This window comes from Rhinolophus sinicus, chromosome 3 (assembly GCF_057876585.1).
Source record: "Rhinolophus sinicus isolate RSI-liver-muscle chromosome 3, RSI-T2T, whole genome shotgun sequence".
In the NCBI taxonomy this organism is placed as follows: Eukaryota; Metazoa; Chordata; class Mammalia; order Chiroptera; family Rhinolophidae; genus Rhinolophus; species Rhinolophus sinicus.
In genome coordinates, this window is record NC_142503.1 from 180,752,354 (window position 1) to 180,764,743 (window position 12,390).

General features: G+C 44.2%; 1 pseudogene; it reads right to left on the reverse strand.

Annotated features, from left to right (window-relative positions):
* Positions 1-474: 474 nt before the first annotated feature.
* LOC109448229 (ADP/ATP translocase 2 pseudogene) lies at positions 475-1,506 on the reverse strand (annotated as a pseudogene).
* Positions 1,507-12,390: the final 10,884 nt, after the last annotated feature.

Below are 12,390 nucleotides of genomic sequence, written 5' to 3' on the forward strand. Positions count from 1 at the left end.
TAACGTTTTGAGTCAATTCCATTCCCTGAAGGAAGATCCAAATAGTTACCTTTTTGAAACCAGAAGCCAGTGAGTAGGTGCTTAGTTAATAATTGTTGAATGAATAATAGTCTATATTTTCAATTATAGCCCCAAAATAATGGAGCCATATTTTAAATCTCTTTCTCGTACACACACACACACACACACACACACGCACACGCACACGCACACAACGTGTTTTTTTATATTTCAGATATTTTTTATTTCTTCAATTGTATGATTTATTAGGAGTGACTGAAATAAAAAACATAATTGAGTCCCCTCATTATCACGATCATCATGGAAATGGCTTTAGGAGAAAACTGGTCAGATGAATATTATTGCTTTCCATTTTCAACCGGTAAAATGGTTGCCATTGATCAATAGACAGTCAACAGTCTGGCACGAATGCTCAAGGTGTGTTCCATAATACAACATGCCGTTCACGGGGGGGCGGGGGGGGAGGGGACTAGGAAATAACTTATGTGAACTTCTTGATTTCCTCATACAAGACAAGCACAAAAGCACCACCCATGCCCCTGAGAACATTGGGCCATGCACCCTTGAAAAAACCTTGCCTCCTTCATCACGAGCAATCCTCCTCCAGCAGTCAGTGTGCCTGTCACATGACATCAGTCCCTTTGCGCCCCGACTGCATCATCATGCAGTGCGCACAGTGTCACACGGGTAGGAAGTCACCCCAGCCATTGCCGTGACAGACTGTGCAATCATCCAGCTGATGCAGAGGTGAGTATTCTTGGGATCTGGAAGCATTCCCTTTGCAGTGTCATAGCTACCGAAGTAGGCAGCTCGGTGGATGATTATACCCTGCACAGACACATTAAAGCCTTGGTACAGGCCCTTAATCCCATCAGATTTGTAGATCTTAGCCAGGCAGTCACTGAGGCCTTTGGATTCCCTCTCAGCTCCAGCTTTGCCCACATCAGCTGCTAGACGGGTACGGGCAACATCAAGAGGATACACGAGACACAAGGAGGTGGCCCCAGCAGCACCACCTGATGCCAAATGCCCAGCAAAGTAGCGCCAGAACTGGGTTCTCTTGTCCACACCATCCAGGAAGATCTGCTTGTATTTATCTTTGAAGGCAAAGTTGAGAGCCTGGGTGGCGAAGTATCTGATGACATTGGCCAGGTTACCATGCCAGAAGGACAGGACTCCCTGCTCCTTGAGGATACGGACCACACGGTCTATAATGCCCTTGTATTTCTTGTCTGCAGTGATTTGCTTGCTGGCACGCTGCACTTGGAGCAGCAGTGTGACCCGCTCGATGGGCGCTACTGCCATCTTGGAGAGGCCGCAGCCATTCCACTTGCCGGGAAGTCCTTGGCGAAGGTCACAGCAGCATCTGTCATATTGAAAGGAAAGAAGAGGACGGAAGCGACGGAAAGACTGAGCTAGGAACAGATGGAGCTCTGGGCTCTGGGGCGGAGCGAAGCAAATGCCACACCACGTTTTTAAACGGAATTCAGCAAGACTTTATATTCAGCAAGACATAGAATGTATATTAATTTTCTAATTCTGTGTAACAAATTACCGCCAACTGAGTGACTTAAAGTGGCATATATTTCTCTCACGTTTGGTGGGCCAGGGGTCCCCCAGCTTAGCTGGGTGCTCAGGGTCTCCCGAGGCTGCAGTCAAGGCTGAACTCTGTCAGCCTGGCTGTATCCTTCTCTGAGGCTTGGGATCCTCTTCTCAGTTCATTCAGTTTGTTGGCAGAATTCAGTTCCTTGAGGTTGTAGGACTGAGGCCCTCAGTTCTCGAAGGACACCCCTCTCCACAGCACTTCACGACATGCCTGTTTGCTTTACAAGGCCGGCAGCAGTGCATCTCGCTCACCTCCGCAAGGACCCGGTCCTACTTTTAAGCACTCACCTGATTAAGCCAGGCCCACTCAGGAGAATGTCTGTTTTGGTTAACTCCAAATCAGTGATGCTGCAGAATTCTTTCGTCTTTGCCTAGTAACATAACCAAATCACAGAGTGACATCCCATCATATTCATAATGTCACCCACATTTAAAGGGAGGAAATTATACAAGATGGGTAGAGTGTGTGTGTGTGTGGGGGGGGTAGGGGGTGAGGGGGAATCTTGGGGGCCATCTTAGAATTCAGCCTGTCACAGAATGTGTTTTCCATGTGCCTATTTCAGCCCAGAAGATACTTTTATTATTATTATTTTTTTTACAAACCCAAACTCAGAATGTGTTTCTATATCAGAGTTGCTATAAATTCAAAGCAGGTGGGACCTTACTGAAGTCAGTCCCTGACTATAGCATCATACAGTCAATGACAATCACAGTTTCTATATGCGGGTGCACTTCAGTACTGTAACATGTCTAATTATCACAACTACTGTGTTTCAAGATGAGAAAATGGGAGGGAACATACCAGGGAAGGAGGCTTCGTGGAGTCAGCGCAGCCAGCGTGCAGGTGCGGTGGAGCGGGCTCCCGGCCCCGCCTCCTCCCGGCCGTCACTGCTCTGCGCTGCGCGGTGTTGCCCCAAGCTCCTCTCCGGGCTCCAGAATGTCCCTGCCCTGGTGCGTGTCTGGAATAGACATCTGAGCAACGACGCTGACACTGGGACTTCTGGCTGACACCTGCAGAGACGGGCTCTGAGGCACAGGGGACCTGGAGGTCAGTCAGACGGGGCTCATCACTGCTTCCCTCCCCCTTTTATGCCACCGACTTCCCTCAAACCAAGGCTGGGCTTCTAACCTACCCTAACCTCTCGTGACCCCACCCCAATGGTCTTTCCTGCTTTCTGCTTTGCAGAGAACAACCGCAGCACTGAGACTGTTCAGCAGAGGTCTCAAACTCCAGGCTAGCGTATAGGCAGGTATCATCTCTGAGTCTCACTGCCAAGGGAATTTATATTCATACACACAGTGTTTGCATATTAAGCCAGTAGAAATACGTTTTTTGCTTCTGTAAAGAAATATATGAGCTCTCTTATGTTTTCCCCTAGAAACATGCAGCTCTGTCCTTTATTTCTTCTGAGTGTACAGAACTAGGCAGCCCTTTTTCCACTCACAAACTCATTCCACGTGGTATGGATAGAAATTTACCCCACCCCTTACCCCATCCCCATAAGCACAGGAGTGGGAACACAACTCAGGCCTTATCAGTCAGATCATCTGGTTCCTCTGGCCCCAGCCATTGGGTAAGTGATGGTTGCATGAGCTGTGCTGAACCAATCAGAGTGACCCCTGAGACTTTCCTCCTCCCAATTTCTGGGAAGGCGAGCTCTTCCTCTGAGGCTAAGCTGGTCTCTGTCTGTTGGCATCTATCCTTACCCCTAGAGGAAGCTTGTATGAGATATGGAAGTACAAGCAGAGTCCTCGTGATATTACGGTAATTGAGCACCTGGATCCCACAATGCCTGAAGACTACACACTGTTGCCTTTGGGGTTATATATACCGATAAGTCCCTCCGCCCTTCCTTAAGTTGGGCTCAGCTGGGATTCTGTCACTTGTGAAAAGCCCTTATACAAGAATCAGTGTTCTGAAAAGTTCTACCATGTGCCAGGTACTATGTCCTTTAAATACATTTTCTGATTTAATCTTTGTTGAAGGACCGTGTATGGTAGGCATGCTTACCTCAGTCTTACACACTGGGAAAGGGGGGCTTAGAACAGGTAAGTAAATTTCTCATGAGCATACAGCAAGTGCCAGAGCAGAAACCCTGTGTTTTCTGCCCTGAACTCCTGTAATACCTTCCATCTTTGCTATTTATTGGTATTTGGACTCATACCACCTGGTAGCATTTCACTTCTCCGTGACCTTATATCTGACTAACCCATCTAAATGATACGATCCTTGATGACAGTCGTCGTGTCCTAGGCTTTGTGTGCTGACCCCCCTGCCATCACCGCTACACATGCCCAAAGCACCCAGAACTGGGTGAGGCACATCATAAGCCCTGAACAAGCCCTTGCTGAACTTATGACCTGCCCGTGGCCCTTCACAAAAGGCTTGTCATAACCCCCTGTCACGGAAGAGGAGACATGGGGCAGAGAGTACAGCTGCACCTGCTGAGCCAAACATGCTCTTTTCAATGACTACAACCAGTTCTCCCCAGGAGCTAACCCCAGTGAGTCTCCATCATTAATTCAATATCCATTCGTTCTTATAGTCAGCAGACATTTTCTGAACATTTATCATATGCCGAACATATTGTACGGCTGAGGATACTAAGTCAACAAGACATGGCTCCTGCCCTCAAGGATCTTATTTGTCATTGCTTTTTAATTACCCTGAAGCCAATGGCTCAAAGCGTGGCAAGTTGTTGTTAGAATTGCTGATCATCTCACTGGATGGTTCATCACGGGCTCCGCATGGCCAGGTTAGGGACATGAGCCCCCATACTGGTCTTTATCAGACCTCACTGCAGCAAACAGGGCTGCCACAATGCACAACTCCAGGGGGCACCATTCACAGAGACTAATGGCATTCTTGGAAGTTGAGCAGTGAATAGCCTGGACAGCTGTACATGGCAGTCTTGATAACCCAAACAGGACCCATTAATGATATCACTTCCCACTCGTAGTCGCATTGGTGGAGCACTTTGCAGTTTATAGGGAACGTCACCTACATTTTGTCAGTTGAACTGAGAAATTCTATTTTGGTTCCTATAATGCAGTCTCTCTCCTCTGCCCTTCACCCCATGGGATTCTCTGTTGGCTCCATGAGCTCTTGGTAGCTCCCTCTCAGATGGTGACAGCTCAGCTGAACTGGTGACAATTACCAAGTCATATTACCAGCCCTAGGCTTTCTTTCACCCTGCAGCACTTACCTGGAATTAGCAGCAGTGGTAGCTCGGCAGAGGTGACTGTGGTGGTGATAACAAACGCACTTCTTATTTGTCTTTTCAGCCCTGAAATCCTGTCAGTGAGGAGAAGCGATAATAACATGTTATTAAGTTCTTTCTGGGTAATGTAATTCAGGAGTCAGGAGGCAGTTTGGTCATTTATGTCTTTGAAAAGCTTGGAATAATTTTCAGTGTCATTATCCCCCATTTTAAAGAGCCAGACTATAATATATAAATATATATCTGGCCAGTTCTGTGGGTGTATGTAGATACACATGTATTTTAGGTGCACACATGTGGATGTGTGTGCAGGCATATACACATAAGCATAAGATGTGGGCAGGTGTGTAGAAATCAGCATAAGCTTCAACTTATTTATGGGTCTGTGTATGTATATACAAACTCCTCCTTTTTAGAATCATGGCTTCTACAGTCCAGGTTTTCAGGAATTCAATTTTCTTCCTAGCCTCTCCCCTGACATGTTGTGCAAGCTCCATTTTTGCTTACCATTGTAATAGCAAAAAGAAGAAGAGCCCTGGTTAGACACACACCTCCAAGGGGTGCAGTGCCAACCTATAGGGACATTTCGGTGGCCCACATCTCCATAACTCCCCTTTTCCAAGTCCCTCGTTCCTAGTAACCATCTTAGAACTTTTGATTTCATCAGAAAAAGTCTGTCTAGTGGGCATCAATTGTCTGTTGATTTTTCCCCAGCTTGTACTTGGTGTTACAGGAAAGGTACATGTATGGTATGTACTAATCTCCCTTGTCAATGGAGGTGGTACCTTGATGATAAGACTGCAATTTCCAAGATGGAAGGAACGTGTGAGATTATGTGAGCTGACCCCCTCCTGGCACAATGAGAAAGGGCGTGGTCAGAGTCGGCAGGAACTAGTCCAAGAGTCCTGGAAGCTGGTGGCAAAGCCAGGATAAGAACCGCTGCCTGCTGGCCCTCCATCCAGAGCTCTTTCTGGGAAGGTCGTTCAGTCCCCTCAGAAGGCCACTTTGCCGCACCCCAACTGTGCTCGTCCTATATTCCTTGGTGAGCGTGGAGAGGGGCACTGGAGACAGGATCCCCTGTAACTTTGGTACCGTCTTAATCAGCTGTTATCAAAGAAGTTACAGTGCAGTAGTGAAAACACAGAAAGCCCAGCTTCTCACCCCAGCTTTGCCAAAGGGCCCTGGCCAAGTTCTTATAGCCTCTGTGCTCAATTTACTTGTCTGTAAATGAAGAATAGCTATAGTATTGAATTTATAGGGTTGTTGTAAATTAATACATACAAGGGGCCTGACATATTTTACATGTTGGCTATTACTGTATTACTGTTAACACTCACTTGCCCTACAGCATTTTCATCTTGTTCTCACTAAACTCTTCATCTACAGTTTAGACACTTAACTCTTAACGCACCTTGTGACTTCGTATTTCCCATCTATAGCTTTCCCTCCTCCCTCTAAGGTAATTTCATCCACTCCCGTGGGTCCCCAGGTGTTCATTTCCTGGTCCCATTTACATGAATGCCCTATAAGCTATATATTAGCTATACTCATTTATTCATTATTCATATAGATATTTACTGACTGCTTTTTATATGCCAAGCACTGTTCTATTATATGCTATGCACTGTTTTATTCATCACTAGAGATTTAGCAATAAATAAAACAGCCTCAGCTCCTTACCTCATGGACCTTACCATCTTGATGGGAAGAACAGAATCTCAAATCATAAATGCTGTGACAAGAAATCAGGAAAAAGAGACAGAAAATTCTGGAGTGAGGGTAGAAGTTACTGTTTTGATAAGAAAGCTTCCTTTCTGAGATGGCATTTGAGCACCTAGGAAATGAGGGAGCCAGCAGCGTGGCTATGTAGATTATTCCAGGCAGAGGGAATAGCAAGTGCAAAAGCCCTGTGCTTGGTGGGTCTGAGGTACAAGGAGACCTGTACGGCTGGAGTAGAATGTATGAAAGGGAAAGTACCGTGTTGCCCTGAAAATAAGATCTAGCCAGACAATCAGCTCTAATGTGTCTTTTGGAGCAAAAATTAATATAAGACCCTATATTATGTTACATTATATAAGACCGTTTTATAATGTAACATAATATAGGGTCTTATATTAATTTTTGCTCCAAAAGACACATTAGAGCTGACTGTCTGGCTAGGTCTTATTTTTGGGGAAACACGGTAGTAGAGATAAAATCAGAGAAGTATTGGCCTGGATGGCAGGTCAACAAGGGCTTTGTAGACAGACTATTATATAAGCTGGATGCTGCTTAGAGGAATATGGGAAGCCAGTGGAGTATTTTGATTGGAGTGACTCGATATGACTTACGTTTTAATAGACTCATCCTGGCAGGCATGGTGTGAGTAGATTGCAGGGAACAAGAGTGGAAGCAGGAGATCATTGGGAGGCCACTACAGTTAGCTAGGGACTGTGACGGGGCTGTGGGCATCGTGTTCTGGATGGCTTTTTAACCCAGAGATGGGAGTTTGCAGACGATTGGATGAGCGGGTGAAAAGAGAGAGAGAGGAGCCAAGGACAACAGCTGGGTTTATGGTCTGGGCAGCTGGTAAGATGCTGCTGTGCAATTACCTGAGATGGGGAAGACCGTGGGAGGAGATGGTTTTATTTTTGGGGGGAGGCAGGAGTCAAGTGTGATTTGGACACGCATGGTTAGTTCGAAATGACTTTTAAATATCCAAGTGGGGATTGTGAGTAGGGGAGAAGTTGGAGCTGGAGATTTAAATTTGGGACCTTCAGTGTAGAAATGGTTGAAAGCCATGAGACTGGATGAGATCACATGTCAATGGGTATCAACAGGGAAAGTCTGAGGCCTGAGGCCTGGGGCAGCCCAATGCTGCAGAGTTGGGGGAATGAGATGGAACCTACGAAAGGAACAGTAAATTAGGAGGAAAACTAGGAGAGTACGGGGCCTGGAAGCCAAATGCAGCAAGCATCTCAAAGAAGAGGGATGCCCATCTTTGTTAAATGTTGCTAGTAGCGTAAATACAAGAATCAAAGATTGATCATTGGGTTTGGCAATGTGGTGACTTGGCATGATTAGGGGCCTGGGGTCCAAGCGTTGTGGTTGTAGCTGTGACATAGCAAGTTAGTGGCACAAGATACAGAAAAAAAGAAATTCACCTGACTTCAAGACATATGAAAAGATGTTCACTCTCACTGATAAGGAATAAAGTGCAAACCAAAACTACATGAAAATACCTTTTCCACCTATCAGATTAGTCAAAAGACAAAAAGTTTAATAATACACTGTATTGCCTAGGGTGTAAGGGGAACAGGCATTCTCCAATTTTGCTGATAGGAATGAAAAATGTTACAAACTCTGTGGAATATCAGAGTTCAGTTCAGGGAATCTGAAACCATCTTAGGTACAGGTATTTCAAGCAGAAAGGGATTTAATATAGGAATTTAAATGATGGTGAATACCACAGGCAGGATTGGAGGTGCAAAAGTTAGGATTGTAGGATTATGCCACTATTGTTTGCCTGCCTGCCTTCCTTCTTTCCTCCTCTCTCTCTCTCTCTCTCTCTCTCTCTCTCTCTCTCTCTCTCTCTCTCTCTCGCGCGCGCGCGCGCTCTCTCTCTGTCTGTCTCTCTGTCTCTCTCTCTTTCTCTCTCTTACTTTCTTTTATTTATTTTTTGTCATACTGCCCCAAGCTATAATCAAGTAGTCTGGGAAGCTGTTGCTGCCACTCAGAGACTAGGAAACCACAGCTAAAGTTGTATGTATCTTGCAGCTCTGAAGCCAGTGACTGGCTACTGCAAAAACTCCCAGCAGCCAAAGCCTGCGTAACCTGGTTCAGCTGCCTTCAGAACCAGGTTAAGGATGGCTTCCATCTCCTTCCGTCTTTCGCATCTTGTGAGCATCTTATTGGCAGAAATTAACTGTAATCATATCCCAGTTGGGAAGGAAGTCTGGGAAATGTAGTTCCCAAGCTTCTAGCCCCTGTGATCTATATCCTATCTCCCTATGGGTGAGTATAGAAGGGGACTGAAAGGGGTATTGAGTGCCAGTAGATAGTATCTAATGTGGTCTTGCCATTTGGCCTCTCAGCATCCATACATAGCCTTCTGTCCATAGTTCAATTTCCAACAGCAATAATAGTAACATGCTTCCATCTAAAAGCATAGTTACATGAAATAATGCAAATGAGGAGGTAGCCACTCTCCCTAAAGATGAAAGATGCAAAGTCTCATCAGTCATTGGGTCCATATCTGGCTGATGTCTTTTTCCCTTCTAATTCAGTCATAATCCCATTTGATATTCTAAAGACTAAATTGTAAGATTAGCCATTACTAACACTTCTTGTGTAAAAAATCAAAGAAAGAAGAAGCAAATACATAACAAAGCAAAGAAGAATATATGCACATTTACTACATTTTTGTAGCCAGCCTTCATTGGTCATTATAATTTTCTTCTTCTGCCCTCTATCCCTTGTTTCTTTTGTCCTGAGCCAGCATTCAGCTTTCATGGGTCTCTATCTGGTAGAATGACCCCAGGCTGTGATCTCTTAGTGGTCCTGCCTGTATTATGTTACTATGGTTTCCCACTAACTTTTAAAATGGCACCAGTAGGCATCCCCCAAATTCTCTGTGCTCCAGGTATATTCATCTCAGATCCCCACTGCGTAGCATCAATCTTATTTTCCCTTAACAATCAAGATCAGTTAGAACTGAATTAAGGTCAGAGCAACTTTCATGAGGTTAGCAGAGGACCCGGCTGCAGATGAGGTAACCTGCCAACACGTGGTTTTATCCTGGTGATACCCTGAGCAGAGAACCTAGCAAGGCCATGCCCGACTTCTCGCCAACAGAACTGTGAGCTAATAAGTAGGTGTTGCTTTCAGCTGTCAAGTTCATTGTCATTTGTTGCGCAGCAATAGAAAACTAATACACATTCAGAGATCATAAATCTATAGAAACCCAATGTTCAAAATTAGTGTCATTAATAGTGGGACAGCTAGACAGTACGTGCATGCAGATGTGATATGAAGTCCAATAGAAGGTCACAGCATCTCTTTAAAGTATTTTTACCAATTACGTTAAATCTGAATCAAACCAAGCTTTTAGGTTACATGGCTGTTTGCATTTGTCAAAACTCATAGAACTGTAAAGGAAAAAGGGTAAAGTTTACCACACAGAAATTATACTTCAATAAATCTGGCTTAGAAACCAAGTCTTTAGACACACCTCACTTTGCAGGAAATATGAGGGATAATTAAATGACATAATAAGGAAATAGACATATTTAGAATGTGAGACGGTGGACATGATAGCTGGCCCGATCTCTTCAAACAGTCCACGTCATGAAGGGGGAGTGTCCTAGATAAGACAAGCCTTCAGAGGTATTGTAAACAAATTAATTGCGTGAAGCTTATTGGATCCTGATTTCAAAAAAATGGATATAAAATATATTTTTAGGACAATTGTAGAAATTTAAATTTGAAGTGAGTTTTAGGTGATATTAGGGCATTACTATTATTATTGTTAGGTATAATATTGGTATTGTTAATCGGAGAACTATCCCTTCTCTTTGGAGACACATGTTGACATATTTATGGATGAAGTGTCATGATGTTTTTAATTTACTACGAAATGATCAATTATGAGGCAAAAGATGACACAATATGAATGATGGTTGAAAGTAGGTGGATGGTGCTTGGGTGTTCACTGTATGCTTTTCTTTCCTGTATGTTGGAACTTCGAATAGAAATTACACTGAAACAAATGAAAAACAGGAGAAAGCTGCTGCTGACCTACACAACCCATAGCCCCCAATTGGGTGAAGGACTGTAGAATATGGAGCCTAATGGCCATTGCAAAACTCCTGTCTTCTGAAACTGGCACCTCAGCAATTGCCACTGGCAAAGGAGGGAGGGCGGCTGCCTCCCTTCCACCTCCCAAATCATGCATGTGTGCTTGACCAGACGGTACACAGAACCTTCTGGCCAGCGGTATGTTGCCATGCAGGTAATGGAGCTTAAGCCTCAGAGCCCCTGACTTGCACGGGCATCTCCCAAGACCCCCACGGGCTCTAGCAATGTGTTCGTATGGTCATGTACTTTCGTAACCATCTTTGCAAAAGTTAAGATATTTCAACTGCAGATAGTTAAGACTGCTGGCTATTTCTACTCTGATTTTTCTTGTGTCATACTTTCCCTGTATTGGAATGGCCTGGGAATTTTTGGGATCCAGCTAAGAGGAAGATGGATTGAGATGCACTTAGTTGGTGTTTAGTAGGATGTACTTCTGTGGTTCCCAGGCATCTGCCCGTCATCCTGTGGTAGGAATGGCTTCCACAAATGCCCTCTACTGCTCACTGTGTCAACTCCCCTGGCTTTTGATACCAAGATTCAGGTAAGAGGTCATATCACAATGTGACATGCCCAGCACCAGAAGTATTGGATAGTAGAGGGGAAAAAAAGGTTAAAATGTACAGAGCCAAAAGCTGGTCTGGGTGATATTCTTCCACGTATCACATGTATAAAATTATAAGTGGAAAGTCTGGTACTCGCTGATGTCTAGTAAAATGGAAGCTTTCTCCTATCAGAAACATGTTTAGTAACTTAGCTTATACATTTATAAAAACACCAAATACCTTTTATTAAAATATAGCTAATATACAATATTATATTAGTTCCAGCTGTACACAATAATTATTCAACATTTATAGACTTAAAGATGCGACCGCCATAAGTCCAGCAACCATCCGACACCATACTACGCTATCACAATATTATTGACTATATTTCCCATGCTGTATCTTATATCCCCATGACTTATTTGTTTTATGCCTGGAAATTTGAACCTCTTTATTCCCCTTCACCTTCCCCCCACCCTTTTTTAAGTTTTCAATGATGGTTGACATTCAATATTATGTTACATTAATTTCAGGTGTACAGCACCATGGTTACACATTTATATAATTTAAGAAGTGATCCCCCTGACTAGTCTAGTACCCACCTGGCACTGTACATAGTTATTGCCATATGATTGACTACATTCCCTGTGCTTTACTTTACATCCAAATGACTATTTTGTAAACTACCAATTTGTACTTCTTAATGCCTGCCCCTTTTTTCACCCACACTCGGCTCCCCTCCTGTCTGGCAACCATCAAAATGCTCTCTGCATCTATGAGTCTGTTTCTGTTTTATTTGTTTGTTTACCTTGTTCTTTAGATTTCACATATAAGTGAAATCACATTGCATCTGTTTTTCTCAGTCTGACATGCGTCACTCAGCATAATACCGTCCATGTCCATCCATGCCACCACAGATGGCAAGAACCCATTCCCTTCCCTGGCCAAGCAAAATACAAGGTCGGACAATTAAGTTCGTGAACTCATCCTAGAAAAAGTGCTACATACCTCATTGCTGAATATCACTATGGTCACCTTCGAAGTACTCCCCTTGAGAAGCTATGCACTGATGCCAGCGCCTCGTTCACTCTTCAAAGCAATTTTGGAACTCTTTTTCTGGAGTGGCCATCAGAGCTGTTGTCGTATTACCCTTGATGTCCTGA